At 34.9% G+C, this 27,189-nt stretch overlaps 1 protein-coding gene across 42 annotated transcripts in view; it reads left to right on the forward strand.

The window, feature by feature from the left end:
- SOX6 (SRY-box transcription factor 6) overlaps nt 1-27,189 on the forward strand; it is a 647,773-nt gene that overhangs the window by 190,463 nt on the left and 430,121 nt on the right. Inside the window, exon 1 of one of the 42 annotated variants that reach the window (XM_008275089.4) lies at nt 830-1,480. The exons of the other annotated variants lie outside the window; for them this stretch is intronic. The gene's annotated coding sequence lies outside the window, so the exon portion shown is untranslated. Of the gene's footprint in view, nt 1-829; nt 1,481-27,189 lie in introns of those variants that run through there. 42 annotated transcript variants of the gene reach the window in all.

Below are 27,189 nucleotides of genomic sequence, written 5' to 3' on the forward strand. Positions count from 1 at the left end.
TCCCAAGTGGCAGTTTAACCTGCTGCACCACAACACCCACTCCTCTGTAGGTTATTTTCCATATCAATTACATCTGTTTGGGTGTTCATAGAAATTTTCTTTTTTAATCTGTGAATGTGGTAGTATTGGCAGGTTTTCTAAACTACTTCTCATAAATGGGATATAACCAACTTGTTCTGAATGAGTTTTCCTTTATACTGTAGAATTAGTTAACATTGAAGAGAATTTTGCAATTGTGTTCATAAATGAAATTAGTTGATACTTTTCTTATAGTGTATTTTGTTTTGGAATCAAGAATGTTTCAACCTTTTAAATGAGTTGACAATCATACACATCTTATTGTGAATGGAACTCAAGATATTTACCTGTCCTAGAGGCATTAGCAATTTAAGTTTAAGCTCTAACTGGGAGGAAAAATATTTTTATCCTTAAAGTATTTTGAACACCATCCTAATATAGCTGATTTGTGTTGTTTTTGTTGGGTGAATGTAAGGGGAAAGTTAGGGATAGAGAAAGGGACGGTGAATCATGGAGGTTGCCTCCTTAAGTATTTGTCCTAGCACTGCCATTATTTTAGGTGGTTGTTTTTGACTGTTTTTGGCAAACTTGTGGTGTAACAATTGAGATTAAGAGGGTAACACATTGAAGGCATTGGTTATGGAAGATATTGATTATAAGAGAAGGCATTAACTGAAGAGGGAAGAAAGCTCTTGCACTAAAGTTGGAATTAAACTTGGTCTGAGATTTAACTACTTAGTCTGTTCATGTGCTTAATATCCTTTATGAAGGCAAAAGAGAAGAGCTTCTTTTTCAAACCCCATAATTGGTTTGTATTAAGTCATTATGACAGCACTCTTCCTCTGAGTCTCTCCTTCAGGCTAATTTTAGTCATAATTTTATCTAAGAAAATCTGGGTAAGTAGGTGTGCCCAAATGTAATTTGATCCAGGTTTCACTTCCTTTCATCCAATAAAAAACAGTTTAACCCAAATGTTATGGTTAGCTCAAGTATCTGATATGACTAGTGATGCAATTTCTTAAAAAAGAGCATGCTTACTTTCTTCTTTCCTTATCTGTTCTTTTAAATATATGGCTATTTAAAGCAAAGCATGGTTTTTGAGATGCTGATACATCAGATACTGGTTATGCAGAGACAGTGTTTGTAAGAGGTTTGGTCTTTTCCTTTTCCACCATTGTTTTCTGTGCCCCTTTCCTTTTCTGATGTCCAAATGCTTTGTTTCTCTTTCTCTTTCTCTCTCTGTCAAAGTAAAGAGAGTTTAAAAGGAAATTTTGAGTTAAATCCAAGCTGTTTCCATTGAGAAGAATTAATACAGCTCTGTGAACATGGGCCTATTGTTTGTTTAGAACTCAGTGGTGATGAGGGCACAATGCTAGTCTTGATTCTCATATGGACCTACTAACTTCACTGTGTTCCATGGTTTTGGATCACTGCTCTAATATTGATACTTGCTAAACACCAGGTGAGAGGATTTGATTGATGAAAACACTATAATAACCAGTGCAAATTGCATTCTTGCCTGTTATCCCCCTTGTTTATAAAAGGCAAACCCTAATTGAGGGCTTTGTTTTAAAAACAAAATTATTATTAAAATATATTTAAAGGAATGTGGAAAAGTGAAAGGAACTTAAAAGATTTTGTTATGCTATTTTGAAGTTTCTCCATTAATTGGATAAATTTTAAGATAGTTTCTTGCCATATCATGTTGTTTCTTTTTTAATATCTTTGGATGCAATATTGAGCTTTGCTGGCCTTTAATTCTTGTTCCTCTGGTATTGGTGCCAGCTTTGGCAGCCCTCATTGTCAGCGCTGGCTCAAATGAAGGAATGGCTAAAGGCTCCTTTTGGAGACCCACTTCGCTGGTTATTTTAATTGCTCATGGGGATAATTGTTGAGCAGTGCTATAGGTTAGTAGTTCCCTTGCCACAGGTTTTAGGAATTCTGCCCAGTAATCACTCCTACTTCTGCTGGATGAGTGTTTGTAATTGGAAAGACTAGAAACTGGCTCTAAGTATCTCACTAAAATTATGTGTAGGGTCCCTGTTAGATTAACTCTGGGAAACTGGTACAGTCATTATGTATACTTTATTGATCTTTTGCTTTGTATGGTCAGAAACAGAAATTGTGGAGCCCAAAATCAGCTTCTTAATCATCATATTCTAGAGTACCTTCTTACCTTCAGAACAGTTTGCTTTGCTTTCTTTTTTCGTAGTCAAACATATTAGAAGTGAGTGGGCTTAGAAAATTTTTATTTTGAAAACTGCTATGGCGGCTTTGTCTGCTGTAGTAAAGGACTCCTGGTGTTCTGTAGAATGAAAGTCTCTACATTTCCTAAGATACAGTATGATAAAGAAATTTCTGGATCCAACTTCCATTATGTATTTCCTCAAACTTTGCTACTTCTGTGAGTGAAAACGAGGCTTCTGGGATAGAAGGGTTTTTTTTGTTTGTTTGTTTTGAAACCTTTTATTGAGGTATAACTGATTCACAACCAGTCAGTATATCAAAATAAATGGTGGACTTTTATAGATCCCATTTTAAGGTTAGCTTGATAGTTGCAATTTTAAAATTGGAAATCAATGAAGATAAAATATGATGAAGTTGTTATTTGTTAGGAGTTTTTCTCACTTATTAAAATAAAAGTGATACCAATTTGAGTAGCTATCTAGTCAGCATTAGTTAAAATGGAACAAAACAAACTTCTGCTGAAGAACTTTGGGAATCATCAAAATGACTTTGACTTTTTTTGCTGAGACTGATTACTTTGGAGGCATCATTTCTTCTTCATTCTTCCTCATGTTAATTTTTTGACATGGAATTTTGCAATGCCATTCCATTTTTGAGAGGGTGCTTGGCTTCACCCCCTTGACACTTGCTTGGATCAATCATTAAGCTTGCTTTGGCCAATGAGGTATTAGCAAATGTGACACATGTAGAGGCTTGTAAAAGCAATTGTACATTTCTGTTCTTACTCTTGTCCTTTCCTGTCACCGTAGAAGAACAAGCCTGGGCTAGCCTGTTGGAGGATGAGACATATAGAGTAGAGTGAATTATTCCAGTTGTCCCAACCAAGGTCATCTTGTATCAACCAACTACAAAACTCATTAATAAGCTCAGCTAAAACCAGAGAAATGACCAGCTGACCTGCAGTCACATGAGCTGAATAAATGCTTATTGTTTTAAGCCTCTAAGTTTTGGGGCAGTCAAACCTGCTGCACTTTTTTTGCCCTAAATGATTAATGTGACCTCAGATAATCCCCTTTTCAAAAGATTCAACTGGGAAAATACCAGTGATGATCCTGAGTGATTTTCTGCTTTTACAACGACAATATCTATTTTGCATTGGCTCCAAGAAATTTCTAGAGCAAGCTGCTCAGTGGTACTTGTGTGAGACTTAAGTGGAATGTTTTATCTCTGGGGAATTCTAGAGATATTTCCCACCCTACTGTACATATTCATCCCAGGGGTGGGGAACGTGGGCCTGTGGGCCATATAAGGCCCACAAAATCATTTGGTCTGGCCTTGTCAAGGCAACTGCAGGCAGGACTAGAAATTGAATAAATATATAGTGGGCTAGTTTTTAAGTAGATAATTTTGTATGGCCTGTGAATGATGTTATAAATATCCAAATGGCCTTCTGCAATGAAGATGTTCCCCACCTCTGAAAGGTGTGTTAGCTTTGTAAGGCACAGAACCATTTATTTAGTTCATAATGAAAGATAAGACAGATAATGCAAGTAGGAAAAGTATTTGGGTCAAGTTTGTATAGTAGGAAACACAAATGGCAATACAGTCCTGTGCCACATAATGACAGTTTGGTTAACAATGGGCTGCCTGTACCACAATGGTCCCCAGAGAGTGTATTGCCTAGTGATATCACAGCTAACTTAGTCTATTTATCTACATTCTATGATGTTTGCATGATGAGGAGATCATCCAGTGTCCCATTTCTCAGAATGCATCCCTCTTGTTAAGAAACACTCAATTGTGTATCTTTTGATAAGTGCAACTTCTGACAAGGAAGAGGTAATCATGAGTCAGAAAAACAGAGGGGGTAAGAATGAGGCTCAGAAAAGGGGAACTCAATTTCCCTTTGGGCCATTTGAAGAAAACACATTGTAAAAATTAGTGCTGTGAACAAAGATTGAGCTTTCAAACCTTAACTCTGTTTACACTCTGCAAGCTTACTTTTACTAAAGAGGGGAGAAAAGGTTGAATAATAAGTGGCACAGGTAGTTTTTTTAGGGTCATGGTTCTTTAGTTTGTTCTTTGTGCTTAGAAATCAAATGACTCTTGTCTATTCTAATTTTAGACTTTATATACCATTGCTATTTCATTTACTTTCTTTTATGATAGGAGGAAGTTTGCTTTTTAGTGATTATATAAAAAGTAGCTAGCTGAGAGTCCTTTGGCCAGAGGAAAGGCATTATGGAACACATCTTAACGGTTAGAGCCCTTCATTCATCTGGAGCTGTACTAGAAGAGGTGTTGGTTGGATGAGGGACCTATACTTGGTTAATTCAGCATATTACTTGGAAAGGTCCTTATTATTTTGCACAGCAGTGTGGTCACCTGGCGGTAGGTCATTAGCATTTTAGTCTTCTTTCTCTCACAACAATGCACAACATGCTAATTAGAGGATTCTGAAAGCTAAGTAACCTGTTTTAAAATCAGACATTTTAATTTGCAGCTTTAATGGCTGTTTTTATAATAACTGGCTTTATTGGGGGTAAAAGCACTTCTCATGTTCCACTAGCAAGGCAGAGTATAACAGAAGCTGACAAAATTAAAAACCTCATAATGCGACCTTTGCCTGGGATAAAAGGCTGTTTCATAACAATTTCCTTTTGTTCTTTGTTTAAGCCATTACTTTAAAAGGAGCCTCCGATTAATCTAAGTAAATGCATCATTACAGTACTAATCCATGTCCTTCTGTCAGTGTCTGTTTTAATTAAATAAGAAATGCTAGCAGAAAGATATCACGCACAAAGCTGTGATTGGAGAAAGAAGCACTGGTTGATCAAGGAAAAGATTAAAAAGGGCTTTACTGTTTTGTCCATTTGCATAACTCCAGATGCCACAGTGTTTCAGGTTGAAAAGAAAACTTACAAAAGAATTTAACACATTCCATTCTTATAGATTTAAAATGATGAGATTTACCAATAAAATTCTAATCATCCAATTCATCACAGGTTAGACATTCCAAAGCAAGGAGTAGAACAGCTTGGGATGTGTCCTTTTATGCAAGATTGTGTTGTAATTATGAAAACATACTTGCGAATTTGCATGTATTTCTCCTTATTTTATATGCGATTGACACTAAAGCCAGGTTTTGAACATACGTCCAATAGGATTTGTTTTTCCTCTTTTAATATGTCTTGCAACTTATAATATATGTTTTCTTCTTCATGGTTTTCTATTGATAATATTAAGAATTTAGTTGCTTAGTTAGTTGTTAACAATGAAAAGTAACTTTAATAAGTGCTCATACAATGCACATTGCTACATTGACACAGAGAAGCTCTTCTTAGCAGAAGAGTTGCAGAATTCCCGCGGTGAAGGCTTTCTCCATATACAGGCCATTATTTGATGTAATGAAAAGAGAAAGTGTGCAACAGTGAGATTGTTAATTAATTTAGCCTAACAAGATGAAGATAAATGAAGCAAAGCACAGACTGAATGAAGCAAGAGGTCTTATTTACAATTTAATATATTTTTATATAATGCAGATTTCATTTGGTAGGAAACAAAATGACCCCCATTCCAAGTACTGGCTAGCAACAATGTACGTCCCTCACCCACAATTTAACACTAAAATCCTGGCCTGACTTTACAGAAAACATGTACTGTGGCTGTGTATAGAAGACACTTTTACAGTGTGTAAACAGTGCTTTTCTACTGCTAAGAATCCTACACTAGTTAACCTTTAACTTCAGTATTTTATTATCTGCACTATAGACTGGGGATAGCCATAGGAATCATTATCTGGAAATCTTCGGGTTTCTCGTTCTGTGGGTTATCCCAAGACATCTTGCTTAAGTTATTTAATAATCATTTTATTTTAATCTTCTTTCACCAAAGGGAAAAAAGCTCAAAAGTGGGAAAAGAAAAAGCTGTGTGCCTTTTTACATGTGCTTGAATCTGTAGTGCTTGTATAGAATTCTTAAATTAGCATTATTTTTTAAAGTCTCCCTTTCAGAGATTAATGAGCTTTATCCAGTATTTGACCTTTTATCATTCTTGTTTTCTGCTCAGAAGTACTTCCTTCCTTCCTACTGTAGTCAGAAAAGACTGTCTCTTATCTTATGTTACTGTAGGCAGTGGTAACAGGGCTCTGTACAAATGGTGTTATTATGGTCACTATGTTTTTATCTCAGGGGTCATGAACAAATCCATGCAACTGCTTCTAAGGATTTCAATAAATAGGACTTTTTATCCAGACAATCGCCTTTTATGTTACTTTTAAACAAAACTACTAGTCCATCAAGAGTTTCAAAAGAAAACAATTCTACAGAGTGCCGGTATGGCCGCACAGACCAATCATCATGGCACCCATTCTCCAGTCCTTTATTTTTCAAGTCCACAACAATAGGTTGTTGATTCAATGGACAAGACCAGAACAATTAAGTTCTCTGTTTAGCAGCAGTGCAGCATTTTAATGCCCTTCTCTAATAATGGTCTCATTATTGTTATTCTAAGACTGGGCCTCAGGAGGAGGAATATTTGCTGGAGGTACGTCATTATTTTGCAAATTTCGATTAGCTCATCATGTTGTCTGTAGTGTGAAAATCGTAGCTAATTAGGGCAGCCAGTTAGACTACCAGCTTTTGAGCTTATGAGTTAAAAGGTAGCATACTTGATAGGCCAGTGATGTGAAAAAGGTGGTAAAAAGGAGGATTAGAGCAGTTGCCTTAGTAACTCCAACTTCCATCTGTGAGGGAACAATGGACTTGTGTTTCTCCCCCACCTTGGTGTAAAAATTGGTTTTGTTTTGAAAGGACAGGGTTCTTTTTATGGCAATCTGGAATTCAGCCCAACTGAGTGTAGTTTTAGTTGTTAGGAGAGACCATTGGGGATAGGAAAGATGAAAGGTCATGGTGAGCTTCAAGGACATGAAAGGTTGTTGTCTCATGTAACAATGGTGGATTGTTTTTTTTTTTCCTAATATTTCTAGCCAACCCCTATGTCAGGTGATGGAACAAATACCTACAGTTTAGTCAGGTGAAACAGGAGGGGTGGGGGAGGGAGAAGAGACAAATGGAGCAAGTGAGAGTTTGTAATTTGCTGAAAAATGTAATAATTGGGTGACTCCAATTTGCTTTTGTTAAACAAAGTGATAATTTTTTGTTACCATCTTTTACATTCCAGTGTGTTTTGGATGGTTTGTCTCCATGGGCCATCACATCTCTGGGAAGCTCTCCAATGTGTTAGGAAATGTGATTTAAGCTTTCTGAACTCCCAGGAGGACCAGTGATGTGATACTTAACAATAAATTCAGTTGTTGTGGCTTTCTCACATTATTGGTGCTCTTAAAAGGTTTTCCTTCAAATGCACACTGAATAAAATGAATGGTAAATATGAAAGAAATTTGTTTCGCCACTCTACAGGGTTTTATCATAAATTCTATGACTTCCATCACAGAAAGTTTACAGGAAACTGTTTAGATGTTGCTGCAATGCAACACAAATTTTTCCTATGCACATAAGAAAATTTAAAGAGCTACTAGGGGCTTTGTATACAGAAGAGGTGATAGAAAAGGATTGAATACAGTGTTATTTCTTAAAAACTCTCAAAACCAAATCACCCTCTCTGGGTGATTTGATCTAAAATATTTTTATTTCTGCAAAATGAGTGACTTCAATTTTCCTTCTATATCAATACTAAAATGTTTTGTTGTGACTTTGATTGTTGGTGTGTGTGTTTTAAGAACCAAAAGGAGAATAGGAACAAGTGCATTTTATCTTTCTTAAGGAAAAGAAAAGATCATCTTTTGATGATTTAAGAACCTTCATTTTTTTTTTTTTCTCTATTGTCCCACAACAACCTTTGTATGACTGAAGCTGGACTTGGTCCAGGGGGTTGGGAAGATTTTCAAATTCTCTTTTAATCTTGGGCCTTTGTTTTCTTTTTCCAGCAAACCATCCTTATTGTCTTAGCCTTTATTCTTTTGAGAATCTACATTCCTTTAATGTATTATAGCTACCTCATAGATGATATAAAATATCATGCAACTTCAGAGCTTTTAAGGACCTTTTGAGATCATCTAGTCCAAATTCCTGTTTGAAAAATAAGAAAAGTGAGACTGGAAAGTTGCAATGACTTGCCTAAGGTAACTCAGCTAGTTGGAGATAAATAAATGATTGCCATTTGCAGCACTGTTTAGATATGAAAGCCTGAAATCCAATGAAGAATGAAACAGCATTATGTGAACATGTCTGACTAGTTCACATGCCGTATTTTAGTGGCTGGGGGGAATTGGAACAAAGCCAGCATCTAGTAAGGTTCTGCTTTATTGTAGCTACTAAAACTCCATTTCTTTAAATTTCTTTTGTTTTATTCTGTCAAAAACAAAGCAAGAAAACCTGAAGCCCCTCAGCAGAAGTGGAGGGAGATGTGCTCTAAGGTAGTAGCATAGGCTCCAGAGTCTTGAAACCTTTCTTGATACAAACACTGAGATACTTTCATGCACATAATTATAATATACAATTTAAACACATCTTATTTCCAATGTGGCAAATTAGTTAGCTGTTCTGTTTCTTAGTTTTTATATCTTTAGAAATGAAACTGATGTTAATCAATTTTTAGATGAATGAGTCACAAGAATTGCCATATGATTAAAAAAATGCAATGTATATTTGGCATATATCATAAAACTGTTAATTTGTGCTTTATTCAAACATAGATATCCCAAACAAATATGGATCATCATATTTAGATCAATATAAGTGCCATGGTTTATTTTTGGAATCATTCAGAAAATATTTAGAAATTTTAGACCATAGTTCAGCATAAAGGGGAAAATGAAATAATCTACAATTTCACCCTATTACTTCATACTAATAAATTTACTCCCTAGTAACATTTTGATATATTTTAGTCTTTTATCTGTGTGTATATATGAGATGAAAGAACATGTCTAACTTGTTTACTGCCTCCTCTCTGATGTCCAGAACAGTGCCTGGCTCATAGTAGGTACTCAAAAAATAGTTGTTGAGTAAATGAAAGAAAAATTGTAAAGTTTGGCCGTTCTGTAGGTACAATTTTATATTTAAAAAGTCATTTTATTGCATTTTTCTATCTTAATTGTCTTTGAGAAAATTTTAGATTAGTACATCATATATCATCATATGGATGACCACAGTTTTTTTTACCATAAAATTTTTGATGTGTAACTTTCCATTATTATAATACAAAAGTTAATCTATAAGAATATCTTCTGTTTATTATTAAAGTGGTAAAATTTTTAATTGATTAAAAATTTCTTCTTGATTTTAATACTTCACAAAACCTTATCACCTCCCTGAAGTCTTAGCTTAAATGCCATTTTCTGGGGCCGGCACCGTGGCTCTCTTGGTTAATCCTCCGCCTGTGGTGCTGGCATCCCATATAGGCGCCGGGTTCTAGTCTTGGTTGTTCTTCCAGTCCAGCTCTCTGCTGTGGCCCAGGAGGGCAGTGGAGGATGGCCCAAGTGCTTGGGCCTCTGCATGGGAGACCAGGAAGAAGCACCTGGCTCCTGGCTTTGGATCGGCACAGAGCTGGCCATAGCGGCCATTTGGGGAGTGAACCAATGGAAGGAAGACCTTTCTCTTTTTCTCTCACTGTCTATAACTCTACCTGTCTAAGTAAATAAATAAATAAAATGCCATTTTCTTAGTGAGGTCATCCTGTTTGAAATTGCAGTCCTCCAAACACTCTTGATCTCTCTAATGCTTTTTCTATAGTCTTTACCAGCTTTTTTTAAAAAAGATTTTTCTTTCTTTCTTTGAGAAATAGAATTAGAGAGAGAGAGAGAGAGAGAGAAAGAAAGAAAGAGAGAGAGAAAGGTCTTCCACCTGCTGGTTCACTCCCCAAACAGTCACAATGGCCAGAGCTGAGCTCAATCCAAAGCCAGGAGTCAGGAACTTCCTCCGGATCTCCTGCTCAGTTGCAGGGGCCCAAGCAATTGGGCTGTCTTCCGCTACTTTCCCAGGCCATAAGCAGAGAGCTGGATTGGAAGTGAAGCAGCTGGGACAAGAACCCAAGCCCATATGGGATGCTCGCTCCACAGGTGGAGGCTTAGCCTACTATGCCAACTTCACCAGGTTACTATGCTACCACTGCTAGTCCCTTTACCAACTTTTTATATATAACTTGTAGATCTCTTAAGTTTATTGGCCATCTTTTCCATTAGAGTGCTCAATGATAGCAGAGGATTTTTGACTGTTTTTGCTGCTCATATTCTTGGACAACACCTTGAACACATAGGTGCTCAACAGTATTTATTGAATGAGTTTATTTACTTAAAAGAAGGAAGTGTATATTTTAAGTTAAGTATCACTCCTTTTTTTCTTCATGTGGACAATTCTTGTCAGTTAGTTTTCTAAGGAGTCTCACTTTTTCTCAGTTTCAATATATCCGCATTATCCAGAAAAATTAAATATTAGCTCATGATGTTATGTAACAAATGACCCGAATTTTTGCCACTTGAAGTCAATCTGAACTCCAGCTTTAGGTGGATGGTTCTGGGTGAGACATGTCACCAGTGTCCTCCAGATGATCCCTTTCCTCATCTGGAAGTCCTTCTGGTAAGCCTCTCAAGGTTTAGGTCTGACCTGGGCAAACTCAGGTTAATCTGATTGTTTATCTGTGTTTTGGGATGCATTTACCTTAGTCTGTCTCTAACTGATACTGCTCCTATTCTTGAAACTTCTTTAGTAAAGACATTTCACAAGCTGTTTTTACTTTTTTCACCAGGTACAATTTATAGTTTCTTTTAAAAATAATGTGAAATGGTAAAAAATCCCCACAGGTCCTTTGTGAAAGTGTTAATTGTAGCTTTTTACACAATAGCAATTTACATAGTTGTAGTATCTTCTATGTTTACATGATATTTAGCATTTCAAAGTTCTTCAATAAAAGTGATTTTGTTTCACTACCTCCCCTCCCCCCAAAAATAATCCCTATGAAACACAGAGAATATGGTTTGTTATATTTATTTTACAGAGGGGAATTGAGGCATGAAAAGTTGAGACTTAGTCTAGATTATAAGTCTAGGTAGTAGTAGAGAGGCCATGTACTGCGTGTGTTGTTTATTTGCCTGTCTTTAGTCACTTTAACCTTCTCTCCAATCATCTTATTTTGACCTTTCTTAATAGAGTCTATGAAAATAACCACAAATGATTTAGAACTAAATTTTTTTAAAAATTAATTTTACCTTATCTACTCTTCTACTTCTCAGTGAATTTTCTTTTAGCTTTTCATGGTTCTTCTTCATTTTCTATAGTCGTCATCTTTTCCTTCAGTCTGACTGAGAACATGAGCAATTTGTAAAACCATTGGCTTCTGTGTCTGTTGTTTTGACTTTTAGCTAGTTGTTCATTTCATACCTCAGGATGTGACTAAGTAAGTCCTGTTCATTATAGCAGATATGGAGCAGACTGGTAAGGGTTTGCTAGGATGGGGACTGCCTTGGAAGAAAGTTAATACATCAGACAAAATATATTAACTAAAAGACCAGTAGACAGTGGACACAATAAAAATCTGTTGTGGAAGGGAGAGATAAAATAGGAGATTAAAGTGTTTCATAAGATGGACCAATCAACCAACCAAAGAAACAAAAACCTAAAACAAAAACTAAAAACGCAGAAACAACAATCCTCTCAAGTGGCACTTAGAGATTTAGCACACAAAAATCTAAAGACCATAGATACCAAGTGGCATGAAAGGACAGATTCCAGCTTCTGGATAGTGTGTGTGTGGAGAATTACCAAGGCCATGGAGGAATCATGGCTTTAGATGGACTAGTATACTAACATACAAGGAAAACAAGGGAAAATTTTAGTTATTGGAATCAAGGCAAAAGGTCAAGGTCAAGCTAGTAATGAGTAAATAATTTCATTCTGGGTCCCAAAGGACCTCTTTTATATGAGGTCAGAAATGGTCCTGGAGCTGTTGTTCTCAAATTTTAAATGTAGTTAAGAATCACCTGTTGTGCTTAGGGTTTCTGAAGAGAGGCTTAGGTGTGTATACTTTTTACAAGCATTATTCTGATGCAAGTACTTATAGATCACATTTGTAGAAAAGAGATATAAGGCCTATGATGGCATTTTTTGTAGGATAAGGGACAAAGTGACAGCAACTATTGAGACAAGAAGCATTTGGAAAAAATCTTTTGTGCTCAGGGCTGATTTGTATTTATCTGCATGTAAGAAAGCAATAATCATAGGCTGCTATGCTCAGGACTGGTGTGCTGGAAGCCTACTGGGTGTTTCTTTCCATGTATCTTGTTGGCAGTGTTTATGACCTGAGTGCTTTTGTTACATGTAGCAAATATTTATAGCTTTTAGTGTAAAAAAATCAGGCTAATTTTTCGTTTGTGGCTATTCTAAACTGTCCCTCATTTTTACTTTCCATTTGTTACCTACATTATTAAATTTCCTCTTTCCTTTCCATTTTCATAAATTGATTAGCATGTGTTGAGAAGACTGCTGTAATGCTAAGGGTTAACCAGAAGAGAATTACAAATGAACTATCTAGAAAGTTGATTATTAATCCAGCTAGAGAAGAAATATCCTTTTACTTAGCAAGAATGAGTATCTGAAGCGCTGATAATATTGTTCAAGCAGTGGGGTGGAATGGCAGAGCTTGGTAAGTAAAACAAAACTTGGAATTAATCTTTTATATCCTTTGTAAAAATAAGTCAAATGTTGTTATATTTAAACAATTAGGTCTAATACGAATTAACAGGCTGCTGGAATGAATCTAAAAAGTTCCAAAAGTGATTGTTAATGAGATCCCTATACGGGCTATCGGCAGACGTTAACTCAAAGTATTTACATAAGCAGATAAATATATTTAATTTTGAATATTTATAAAATTACATGATTAGATTTGTGATTAAGAACAAGGAAGTGGGCATGGAGGAATGATTACTGAAACAATCCGATCTAAACCTCAAGTAATATAAACTAAAGAATCTTGAGCGACAACCTGTTTCTCTCTGCCTTTTGTTTTCTTTCAAGAGAGCCAAGTTCTGGGTTCTTAAGTATTAGAATATAATTTAAAGTGTAATATTTAAATCAAGATTCAGTGAGGTGTTTTTTAGATTTGTGGATAACAAACTGTGACAGGTTCTGGTATTTTAGGGGTCCCAGTAGTTATTTCATTGTGATGTTTAATTTAAAAAACTTTCTAAAGACAGTTTTTATTATATTTGTGAATTGGAAGGAAAGAGAAATGAGAGGATCTGTGCTATTTGTTCAAATAAAATTAAGCAGAAAGATATGATTTTATAATGTTCTTCCACCAAAGACTGTTATGCCTGCTATGGAAGAAATTTTGATGTCAACATTCAGTTGTATAAGATTGAAGTTTTGCATGAATTACTTGATATTACAAAGATGAGCCTTTAAAACAGTATGGATTGTACTGAATACTATTGAAGCTTTATGTAATCACAGATCATGTCAATGGAGAATTGTTCTTAGAAGTTAATTAACATATTAAACTTCCTTTAAATTGCAGTTGTGTATCAACAAATGTAAATTTTTAACTTTTCTTTAAAAATGTATCTTCAGTGATAATAAAAATAACTCATATTAACATTTTGTTATTTAATGCTTAAATGAGCACAAAAAAGTATCTTCTTCAGAAACTATAAATTTAGTGTTTGAAATATTTGTTACATGTGTATATATCTTTGTGAATGTGTATTTTTGAGCACCATTTTAACTCTATACATTAAACTTTTTTTTTTTTAGTTCTAATGTTTGGCCTATAGTTGGAACTATAGTATGTGAAATAATAAATGTGATAGTTAACATGTATTGAGCTCTTGTGTACTAACTGCTAGGTTTCATCTTATTTCATCCTCATATTAACAATGTGGCTAAAAACCTATGAAGATTATAGTGTATGCTAGAGCAAAAGATGAGCTGATTAAAAAGCCTCTCACATCTAATTTTAGAGAAGAAAGGCCAGGAACAATAAGGTGTAAAAGAAGGAGATCCCTAAATTCTATGCCCTTGTCTCTCTCAGAACTGAGAAGATTTAATGGGATCCTTGGGAAAGAAGGGGGGGGTGGGTGGGGAATGAACCAGCAGATTCTTAGCATTCAATAATTCTTTAAAAAAACTTTATTATGAAGCTTTCAGTCATACAAAAATGTATATAGTATAATAAATTTTTGTGTATTAAGAAATAAAAACATTATTAATTCAGTTGAAACCTTTCCCAATTTTATATCCCCCTGTCTTCATGCCAGAGTTAACCACTTTTTTGAATTTGGTGTTTTTTATTCCCACACTTTTCTTTCTACTTAGGTTTAAATCTCAGTTTAATTGTATAGTAGGGAAAAAAACCTACCTACCTTTCTTTAGGATCCAAGAAAGGTCCTTTCTTGGCCTCCTATTATACTTAAAACAAACAAACAAACAAACAAACAAACAAATCTCTCTAACATAAAAAATGTTGACCCCATGGAATCTGGCCCCTTCATTGGCAGCCTTAGCTCTTGCCTTTCTCCTCATTGCTCTTTCCTTCTTCTTGAAACAGGAGACGGAGAGCTCCCATCCTTAGGGTTACTATGCAAATGCCCACAGTGACCAGGACTAGGCCAGGTCAGAGTCGCTGGAACTCATTCCAGGTCTCTAATGTGGATGGCAGGCACTCAACCACTTGAGTGATCACTTGCTGCCTCTCAGGGTGTGCATCAGCAGGAGGTTGGAATCAGGAGCTGAGCAAGGATTTGGACTTTGGCATGTGGGTGGCCCCAGTGTTGTTTTAACCACTAGGCCAAATGTCCACCCTCCCATCATTCTTTCTGATCCAGTTATTATACTGGTCTACTTTTAGTTTCTTGGACCCTTCAAGTTCTTACCTGCCCTAAAGGCTTCATGGAATGCTGTTTTCTTGGCTAGAATGCACTTCTCTCCACTCTCCATCAGAAAGAGTCCTATTTATCCATCAGGTCCCCATTTCAAATCTTGTCTGCCTGCAAAAATCTTACTTCTCACTCATTGTTTCATTCTTTTCATAACAGATATTGCAATTCTAAATTATATATTTGTTAGTGTGATTTTTGTTTAATGTCTCTGTCCTTCAATCAGGACTAGCCAATGTTCTTGGATGTTTTCCCTAGCCTGTAGCCCACGGAGTTGTGCATATTACAGGCATTCAAGTAAATATTTGTTGTTGTTATCAGAACGAGGAATGTAGTATGAGAAAGAGGAACACAGGGAGATTGAGAAAAAGAAAGAGAAGTACATAAAAATGGACCTGTTGGTTTGTTTGGATATGTTGTTTACCCAAAATTATGAAACTTAATGGTAGCAAAAAAAGGATGAAGTAGATGGGAGGGAACTTTTGGTTTCTTGTCATCCAGCTGTAGAACAGTTAACAGCTTTTCTTCATTGTTGTTTCTTGATTTTTTTGGTGTGTGTGATCTTTTACTTTTGTGTCCTCATTTTGGGGAATCTGCATTCCTGGATGCAGGAAATGAGCTTTTAAATTATAAATTTATAGAACAACTCCACTGGCTAAAATCTTCTTGTGGGATAATAATTGAATCTAAAAATCTGAAAATTTTAGGACATAATTTTCATTAATTTAATTTAATTAAATTAATTTAAAATTTTTATAAAAGGAAAATGGAGAGCAATGTGTATGTTGTATATATACACATGTGCTGGCAGGTGGAGGGATATTTTTTTGAAGATAAATGCCTAGGAGGTATTTGTAATGATTATCCAAGAAGGCTGCTGCATATTAAGATAAAAGACAAATCTTGTATGTTTCAGTTGTAGTAACAGCCTACTGCACAGAATTAAATACCATAATTGAGGTAGTATACCTTGTACTTTTGCAGGGAAAAGCCACTTGTAAGCGTTTTGAGGTGGATAACTGTAACTAAAATATTCACAGTGGTGACAGTTTCTATAATATTGCTAAGGAGCTTGAATTTTTTTTCCAGGAGAATATAGTAAAGGTTATAAAAAAGGAAAAGGAAAATGAAGTCAGTCGAAGAGGAGAGCTGAGGTTTATGAAATGTCAGAATATACTTACCTTGTATTCTATGTAAATCTTTGCTGGCATTTGTAATTAAAGTCCAAGGCTAAAAGATTATGCTGAAATGTTTTCTTGTTGGTGAAGGGGAAAAAGGAGATAAAAAAGAGGATAAAAAAGAAAATTTAATTAAAATGTCTTGGTGTTAAAAGGAGGGGATTTGTAAGTATTTCAACTGCAGTCATAAAAGGTGCCATTATTAATAATATTATGCCTTGTATTTTTATTATACTTTATACTTTTAAATAAATTTCTTCATGTATTACCTATATTATAAAATTCATACAGTAACTCTGCAAGATAGTTAAAGCAGGACTCTTACTATTTTTGTTTCATAGCTTGTAAAATTGGTATACAAATGAGACAGGAGCCTGTATTATTATTGTTATTATTATTATTATTATTAATTCCTAGGTGTACTTTTCTAGGCAAGATGAATATTCACTCACCCTTGCCCTTCTGAATTGTTTAGGTCAAAGGGTATAGTTACATTATTCAGTGGACTGTGATGAATTAGATGGATGTCCTCCATGGGTTTTCTGGGTTTCAAAGTTTTATTTTTTCTAATTTTGTAAATATACAAAGTAGTTAACAATTTTCAACAAATGAAACAGATGGTTAAATGTATTTAGTTAATAGAGACACACTGCTAAGCCTATTATAAGTTAAAGATTATTGGGTGAAATTCAATGGGTCGAGTCCTTACCTGTCCCCCCACCCCCATCTTAGCAGTCAGAGAGAAACAGGTATGAGTGTAAAAGAATTAAATACCATAGTTTGTAGTAAATGAATGTTGCTTAAATGAAACTGTGTTAAAGTAGAAGCATCCAAGCTAAGGAAGATCACCATTTAAAAAAATTTTTATAAAAGGAAAATGGAGAGCAATGTGTATGTTGTATATATACACATGTGCTGGCAGGTGGAGGGATATTTTTTTGAAGATAAATGCCTAGGAGGTATTTGTAATGATTATCCAAGAAGGCTGCTGCATATTAAGATAAAAGACAAATCTTGTATGTTTCAGTTGTAGTAACAGCCTATTGCACAGAAATTCAGTTTTTCATGCTTTCGGCAGAAGCTTCCCTGAGGTTAAAAGAATCAGGCATATTTATTCTGAAAAACAGAAGTCTTAAGTGAATCCTGAGATGGCTACAGTGCTCCCATAGGGGAAAGTGTGTGCCCTGCCCACTGAGCAGGTGAAAGTCACAGGGAGCCAGAGTCCTGGGCAAGCAGAAGGAACTTTGTAACCATGATAGTTGTCTTAAAATGGAACAGGCTTCCTTGTGGAGGTAGTGAACGCCTTGCCACTAGCAAGAGCCAGAGAAAAAAATTTAAAACATTGAGTTACACCAAGTTATTTCCATATTAAATTTTAAGAGATGTCCTCTCTGAGTTACCTGGCTGAGACAGGGAAGTGAGTCAACATGAGGGACATGCTCCTCTATTATGTGAAGCCAAGAATGGACTTCATGAAGGCCAGGTTTATTTTCTGGATTGTGCAAGCATGTTCATAAAAGAAATGTGTTTTTATCTGTAGGATGCAAGTTAATGCCTGGAATTACCTCAGAGAAGAACACTAGACTTCAGTAGGTATCCCAAAGCCTCTGAAGAATTGGTATAAGATAAGGGAACTGTATTTAAGGGGAAACAAGAGGAATCAGTTTGTTTTTCCATAGAGTCTAGATTTGGAGAATACAAACTTTAATCTGAGTCAGGGAGAAAAGAGTTTTAAAAATAATAATCAGTTAATTTACTTCTAAAGATTTATGACTTTCTGGCACAATAAGAAGATAAATAATCATATCTGAAGGATCTTCAGGGTTTTATGTTATTTTAGTTTCCCCTTTTTGAGGCAATACTTTCATTAAAAATTAAAACTATTTTAAAATTACAAAAGTAGTTACATAAATGCATACTTTTTATAGAATAGTATCTTATTTTTTTGGCAGCAGTGTTTACACACTTTTTTAAAACTATCACCTACTATTTATTTTTTTTTTAAGATTTTTTTGTATTTACTTGAAAGAGTTACAGAGAGAGAGAGAGAGAGAGAGAGGGCTTCCATCCACTGGTTCACTTCCCAGATGGCCACAACGGCTGGAGCTGTGCCAATCCGAAGCCAGGAGCCAGGAGTTTCTTCCGGGTCTCCCATGTGGGTGCAGGGTCCCAAGGATGTGGGCCATCTTCTACTGCTTTCCCAGGTCACGGTAGAGAGCTGGAGTGGAAGTGGAGCATCTGGGACTAGAACCGGTGCCCATATGGGATGTGTGTGCTTCAGGCCAGGGCTTTAACCTGCTGCGCCACAGCGCCGGCCCCCTATATATTTCTTGAATGAATAATTGTTGAAAAAATGTGAAAATTTTTCCTTAATACCTACCCCCCAGACTAAATTCTATTCCCAAGCTTAACTACTGCTTTTAATTTTGTTTGTATCCTTCCAGATTTGTTTATATATACTCATATACAAGTAGACAGTTATATAAAAATATGCAGTTTATTTTTCATAAATGTAACAGTCTTTCATTTTATACATATTGTTTTATGTTTTATACATGTCCGCTTTCATTTAAAATTGTGACTTCGAACTCTATGTCAGTTTATAACTTTTTTAATGTCATTTTCTTCTACATATTTTTTGCTAGGTATGAACCATTGTTATATTGATAAGCACCTGAGTTATTTCCAATTGAAATATTCTTAATTGAAATTTTAGATCTTTAAAAATTGGGGAATGGCGAAAGCTGACTATTTTCTTTTAAAATATTTAAAATTGGTGTAGAAAATTTCCATTTTTGTAGGGTCTTTAGAATTAGATAAAGATACCTAGTACTCAGTGGATTGTTAATCAATATTAATTCTCTCTCTTCCCCTTACCCTGCCCCTGCCTTCCCTCAAATTGTGTGCCTGATGGTAGAATTGAAAGGATAAGGAAATGTCTCATAGTCTCATTTTCATTTTCCTCAATATGTAATTTGTATTGCTTACTGCATTTTTAGTTCTCAATTTGAAAGCTATGACTCAGTGCCTAACTTCTCTTTAATGATTGGCTTGATGAGAAAAATGTTACTATGAATTCATTCGTTCATTCAGTAAAGCTCAGTCTATGCCTACTATGTGCCAGGCACAAAGGTGATAAAACAAAAAGGATTAGGTGTTGCATGCAAGAATCTTACACATTTGTGGGCAAGACAGACGCATAAGCAAATAAATACATAATAATGAGGATAGGAGCAGGGTGAATCAGGGATGGAACAACTCTTACTGGGGTTGTATTCTGTAGGTCATAGTGACATAACAAAGGCCCTTAGGAAGGGGATTACCATGATCAAATTTTATGTTTCATGACCACAACTCAGGTACAAAAAATAAAGTTTTTCTTTTCAATATGATGTTTTTCACTGAGAATCAGGAAAGCAATCTTTTCTTTGTGTTTCCTGCATTGCAATAAAATTATTAACATTGAATGGGCTTCTCCAATTTTCATTATTATCCATTTCCTAAGCTAAATGCAAAACCTTGTGTATGAGGAAAAAATCTTCAGTAGTGTTCCTAGAGAGCCATATGCATACCAATAAATGCAGATTCTCCCTGTGAGTTTTAGAATTTGCCAAAGACAGCTTTGAAATAAGGCCAGGGCCTTGAGAGCCATATTCAAGGGATTGACCCCAGAGAACAATATGGCTCCTGATACCACAGCTCTCTCCCAACATACCGAAGTGGCCCAAGGCAATTCACCAGCAACAAACATCAAACCATCCTCTTAGTCTGAATGACTTGTTAGCTAGTAGGAGAGGAAGTAGGAGAGGAAGAAATGCAATATTTTAATTAAATAATGTTTTACATATTTTTCTCCTTTGGACTCAATTCAGTCACAAGTGAAATAGCAGTTGCCTGGGATTTCTACTGCATTAATTAATTCAAAAAAGCAAAAAATGAATCAGAACCAGAAACTTATTTATGAAGTCCTTCTTTCCTTGAAGCGTCATGAAAAACTCAGTGTCCCTTGTGATCTCAGGAGTTTGCATTTCTAAGACTTGGGTGTATCCAATTTAGAATGAATTAAAATATGTTCCCAAAGATCATAAAAAAGGAAAGATATTTATTTTATTTTTTTTTACCTTTCTGTTTACTGAAAAGTTTTTCTTTTAAGTGGTGGAAGTTAGACTTTAGAATAATGACATTAAAGTACACCTAAAGAGCATTGTTGTTTGTTTTCCAAGGATAAAATATTCAGAAAACACTTTACAGGCATGATTTAAACTCACTGGTTTGAAAAATGGGGTCCATTGCTTTTTAACCCCTGAACAGCAGAGTCCAAGAAAAGAAAAGAAATAGTTATAGCCAAATTAACTAAAGGGGCATAGATTTGGACGCAGCAATTTTTAAGGGGAATTATGGAAAGGGAGAACTGAATGTTTATTGGGAACAAGAATGTATGGTAATTAAATCCTATCCCTGATTCTGCCTCAGATTCATGGTGTGACCATGTTTTATTTAGTCCATCTCTAATCTGTACTAGCACTGCGATACTATGATGACTGATAATAATATCAATTTTTAAAGGAATTGAGAGAGTTTACATTGTTCAGTACTTGGTGCCCTTTTATTTTCTGCTTTTCACTCTTTTAAAGTTAGAGCTCTGGTTAATAAAGAAGCAAGAAAATGATTTATATTTCTTGGACGATGCAAACTTTCCAACTGAATAGGTCCTCTAGGATCTGTTGTTTAGCTCTCCCTCCCCTCTCCTTCCCCTCCCCCTTCCCTCCTTTCTGCTCTCCTCCCCTCCCCTCCCCTCCCCTTCCATCCTCTTCCCTCTCCTTCCTTTCCCTTCCCTTCCCTATCTTACCCCTCCCTATCTATGCAGTGTCAGTGGTTACACAGTAATAGTTTTTTCCTATGACATTTTAATTCCCATTTTAGAAGCTAAAAAGATACATTTTGCTTATAACTATGCTTGTTTAAATTTTTCTCTTATTGGTTTGACTCTTCTATTCAAGTTGTTTAAACACTTTTACCCTAAAAATGAGGGTGTGTCAAAGTGTTGCCAGCAAAGATAGACGTAATCATATGTGGTTCCTGTTATAAGCTTAGTTTTGATATTGATGGCTATTTAAAATAGTATCTCTAATGTAAGTCTACTTTTAGCATTTTTTTTTTATTTTCAAGTGAATTTGTTGTACAATAATTAACTTGTTCAAGGAGTTTAATTTTTGTAATGCTTTTATTCTAGAAGCAAAGTAGGCTATTTGAAAAACTGTACTCAATATAGAATGAGTTAAACCCTATATTACACATTCACATGTTTCTTAGATTTCTAAAGATTTTCTCTAAGAACCAACATTACTTTTGCAATTTAATCATACACCTGATTGTCTAAACAGTTTGCTGTTAAAGAAGGTTAAAGAAGATAATGAAAATCACCTGTAATTCCATTACGGCCCTGTTAACATTTTGGTGTAATGTATATGTAGCTGAGGTTATGCCATATGTATATTTGTCTTCTGAGTTCTCAATTTCCTAACAGCTTGTCTTGAAGGCTGCAAACTTATCACTATGAACACGTGATTCCTACGCTCTCTTAAGTTGAGGGCATAATAAGGCTACTTCTCTCTGTGTTGAATAGGCCTCAACTGCTGTGTTTTTTGAGTTCTTGTGTCTGTATTTTGGACTTTTTATATTTACATTTGTTTCCAGACTCTAAGAATTTTTTTTTTTTTTGTAATTAGTTTTTTTGACTTTAGCAAGGTCAATCCTCCTTCCTTACTCCCATGAGCTACTACTTATATTAGGCCAAGGCCTGTTAAATGAGTTAAGAGGGAAAACTAGCATTTTATACAGCTCCTAATATATGTGCTTTCACATAAGTTACGCCATTTAATTTTCAATTCTTAAATTGTTATTTTTTTTAAGATAACAAAGAATCATTATTGAGCATTTAGTATATGCTAGGCATTGTAGCTTTGTATCTGTCTATTGGGTTTATTCCAACAACATTCCACCAAGGCAAACTATTGTACAAATAAAAATACTTAAAGAGTTGAGTAACCTGGTCATTACTGGTAATTGGTGGGAGCAGGATTTGAACCCAAGTGTGCTTTGCCCCTCAAATAATTGACAGCGCTACAGTTGTGTTTAAGTATAGTAAATGGATTTTAAGCTGAGGAGTTCTATTCTCCTTTAAGAAAGTAGCGTTAATGTATTACTTTGAGACATCTGTTTTGGATTTTGCTTCCTTTCTAATTGTCTTCATTGCTTTATTTTAGGGATATTGCTGTGTAAAGGAGAAATGTAAAGAGATAAGTGTTAAAGAGTCTAAGAAAATCAATATTCAGGCCAAATTAATGCTAAAAGAATGAATGTAAAAAATTTATCAAGGGAGGAACAATTCTTGTTATTGTTAAATTAGCCTCTTTTTCTTTCTTTATATAAAGAGGATAGATTTCATATATTTCATATATACCATTTTGAGTACAAGACTTACTACCCTTCCTTCCTCATCCTTCCTGTTTTCCTTTTAATTTTTGTAATAACATGCTTTCAATTTACTTTATAATTACAGAATATGCCTCTTTCTCATGATTCCTAGACTCATCAGTGAATTTTTTGCTCAATTTCCTATATGAAATAGTACTGATTTATGAACTTATGCAGAAATTAATAAAACAATAAGCAAAAAAGCCATTGTATTGATGTTAATGTCCATAGCTATATTTCCCAGGGAAACAGTTTAATCTCAATATATATTTCTAATTATAGTTGAAAGAAAGCAAGTAATTTCAAGGAGCAAAAGCCCCAATTAGGCTTTTTATGGTAGTTAAGAGATTAAGCGGTGGTTAGCAGCTTGGTCTTTAAAGTTAGTTTGCATAGGTTCAGATCCTGACTCTGCTATTACTAGTACAACCTTGAAAAAGTTCACTTTATTATATAAAATGCCTCCTTTTTATATGTTAAGTAAGGGTATTGCTAATAACACCTGCATAACAATAGTTATTCCTGAGTGGGTTGGTTGTTTTGAGGATAAATGAGTTAATACATGTAAAACAATTACAATAAACTTGTTGCATAAGTACTTTACATATAATAGCTATTATTTCAATTAGAATTTTAATCTATTTTTAAAAACTCGAAATTCTGTAAAAACTAACAGTCTTAAGAAAGCAGAAGCATTTATTGGTCAACATATTTTATTTTTTAATTTCACAAATTGCCTAATAGTGTCTTCCCTCATTCCTTTTCTGCTTCCTTAAGATGTAACCTGAAGTTGGCAATGACTTCATATTGAGCTCTGTAACTACATTCTAGGTCTATTTCTTAGGCTTAAGCACAGAAACACCTGAAGCTGCAAATTTATTCAGAATGGACACAAGCTTCAGGTGTGGCATCCCGTATACTGTCTCTGTACCTTTAGATAATTTTCCCACTTTGAGATTTTTTTCTGCCTTTTGAAAATATGATACATCAGGCAAATAGGCTAACAGTGCAGTTCTGTTCAACAGCTGACTTGAGTATTGAATGTGCACTGGTATCATGTAATAGCAAGCACCCCTTATTTTATTTGCTATCTTATTATTGAAAAAAAAATGGCAAGTAGCAATTTACTCTTTTTTCCCTCCACTGTGGTGTGCATGTGCAAGACAAAGATAAAAGCTATGTTTCCTTCGTGGAAGGGTGTGGAGGTAGAGGATGATTTCAATTAGAAATAATGACAGCAATAGAGGAATGAAGATACTGTGGCCACCAAAGGACAAAAGGAAAGAAGTGAATTCCTGAATTTAAGGTATTTGACTAAGCATTTTGGTTATTCTTTATGCATACAGGTGCTAGGTATGTTGTTATTTATGAGCTGAAGTGACAGTGTTTTTGGCAAAGGTGTTCTCTGGATTTTTTTTTTTTTTTTTTTGATGATGATGATTGGGAGAGAAGCAATCCTTGACTATCCAGAAAACCTATAATGAGTAAAAAAAATATTTTAATAGGCAAAGACTTTTGCTTCTTTGTTATTAATGTCAAAATTGGCTTATTATAATGGTGGCTTATTATGTTTGTTAATAGTATTGACTCAGAGAAAAAATTACTAGACTCTGATTAGAATGTGTGCTTTTTTTCATTACTTTAAACTTTTCTGGAAACAACTTACAACTTAATGTCACCTTCAGGTGATTTTTTTTGTATTTGAATAGTTTATTTTTAAAAAAGTTTGAGATTATGTCTGTATGTGCCTATGGGCTACCCCTTTGTCCCCACTGCTCGCTCGCTCTCTCTCTCGTGTGTGTGTGTGTGTGTGTGTGTTTAGGTTGGTAGAGGGGGTAGGGAGAGAAGATGAAATTTTTAAGGAGCAGGAAAGTCAGTGAAAGTAGGTATAGGGGACTGGAATTTTGTACTGAGAATAACATATTTCAAGCAAGTTGTTTCTCTCAGTGGGAAAAACAAAATGGACTACATTAAACATTGCCATGAAGAATATGTATAAATATAATATATATTATGATAAGAACAAGCAAGCATTTTAGAGATGGAAGAAAATATATTTGACTTACAAATTAAAGAAGAGATAGAGAAACTTTTTGAACACACTTTTATATTTGATCTTAACTAAAAGACCAAGAAGCGATTGAACACTCTTTTAAGCATAGTGTCCAATTGGGATAAACTTTTAACACTTTTAGGCTGGGCCATTTATAGATTAGAACACTTCTAATTTTCTCAGTGTTACAAAGTGTTGATATTGATAAAGAATTTGTTGATGCTGTATCAGCTTCCCCATGTGGAGAAGTGCTACTGGGTGATTACTGAGGCTTAGGGCTGGCAGCCAAAACAATTTAGAAATTAGGTCCCCTTTTATTCTTCTGTAATAGGAAAAAATGACTAAGTTTTTCTGAGCCCTGTAGGAGAAATTCTTTATTATCAAGGATATCTGCTTTTTTCTCTTTTTTCATCTTTTTTCTCTTAATTTTTTTTGTTCTCATGTTGTTAATATCTTAATCTATGGTTAATTAAGTAAATACTAATTTTGCAGTACTTCACGGATCATGTTTAGTTATATGAACATCTTTGACATTTGTATAATTTTAATATAATTTTAAAGCTAAGAATCTTTTTACAGTAACTTTAAAGCCAAAAATATAAAAATTGGTGAAATTATTTGATTTGATCAAGATCATGTTTTTAAGATCAGGGCCTATACTTTTGGCACTGACATACTGTCAAATAACTGATCCCTTTTTGTTTTGCTATATGGATGACAAGTGTCAACATATCTGCTTTTGTGATAGTTACCCATTTTGCAATCAACTTATTTTACTAATGCTAACTACCTATGAATAGACACATATCAAGATGATTTACTTATTACTTTTTCGCTCATTTCCATCTTAGGTTTCAACTATTAAATTGTTTTTGATTAGGCATAATACACTTAGAAAAACAATCATTTTTCATGGCTTTTAAAATTTTATTTATTTGAAGAGTGACAGAGCAAGAGTTGGTGGGGGTGGGGAAGAGATTGATCTTACAACTGACTTGTTTGATTGATCTTTAATCTGTTGATTCACTTCTCAAATGTCTTCATGAGCTGGGGCTGTTCCAGGCCCAAGTCAGCAGCAAGGAACTCCATCTGGATCTCCTAAATGGGTGACAGGGACCTAAGTACGTGGACCATTAGCTGATGCTTCCCAGGGTGCACATCAGTGGAAGCTGGAACCAGAAATGGAATTGGGAGTCTATCCCAGTCATTCTAATATGGGATGCAGGTGTCTTAACCACTAGACCAAATGCCTTCCCCTACCATTTTATTTTAGAAAGTTAAATATTCCTTGCTTAGAAACAAATAGCAATGTCTTTAATAACTCTATAACTAGCAACTTGACTTTTGTTTGTTTAAAGGATTTCTTTGTAGAACACTGTATGAGAATTTAGTTTTATGAAAGATAGCAGCCTTGAATACTGTGTTCTCTTTTCTTCTTTTTCCCTCCTTACTCATTCTTTCTCTCTCTCTCCGCTCTCTTGCCCCCTTCCCATTTGCCTTCTCCTTTGCTTTCTTCAATCAGGGTTAAGTTTTGTGGGAGTTAAAATTCTGAAGTCTTAAATGTTCAGTCAGTAGGTTTTACCCATTTTTCTACAGTTGCCTGGGGCAGATTTAAGTTGATCTCTACTGGGTGTGCAGAATGTAGTCATGGGTTTCAGTGATGACCATAAGGAATACTTTCCTCATGTTCTTCAATTTAACCTCATTGAGATCATGTGAAACTTAGTATTAGCTAGAGTGCTGTGATTTTAAAATTCAATTACCACGTGTTTTCTCTTCCTGTTTTCCCAGTACCCATCGTTTGAAAAGAGATTTGAGTCATTTAAAGGCAGGAATATAGAGGAAATGGGTGAAGGATTTTACTTGTAAATGTAACTAACTTTCTGTCAAACCTGCATGGATTACATATTGAAGATTATGCAGTTTTCTAATTCTGGGATGGCTTTCCCTTGACAGCCAGCATGTTTTTAGCTTGGATGCCTCTATCCCTGTTTCCAGTCTCATAGCTAATCCAACCTCTTTCTAGATTTTTAGATAATGCTAGTTTATTTTAATATTGAACTTAAGTCAATATAATTCAGAAAGCATAGATCCAGGAGGGGAAAAAAAATCACATTAGGAATGCCAGGGCTATACACCAGTTATTTTAAACTAAGTTGTTTTTTCTAAAAGCATCCTGTTTGCATTAGCTCTTTAAATTATTTTGGATTAACCAAATTGTTAAAAGAATATTATTTACATTAGCTCTTTTTAGTTGCTTCCATCACTGTGATCAAATAATATTCATTGCAGAAATATACAACTACAGATTTTTAGTGAGCTCTTTGGGACTATAGCCTTTTCTTTTGTATTTTCAGTACAGTGATCAGTGCTTTGAACTTTAGAGA

This window comes from Oryctolagus cuniculus, chromosome 1 (genome assembly GCF_964237555.1).
Source record: "Oryctolagus cuniculus chromosome 1, mOryCun1.1, whole genome shotgun sequence".
Taxonomy (NCBI): Eukaryota; Metazoa; Chordata; class Mammalia; order Lagomorpha; family Leporidae; genus Oryctolagus; species Oryctolagus cuniculus.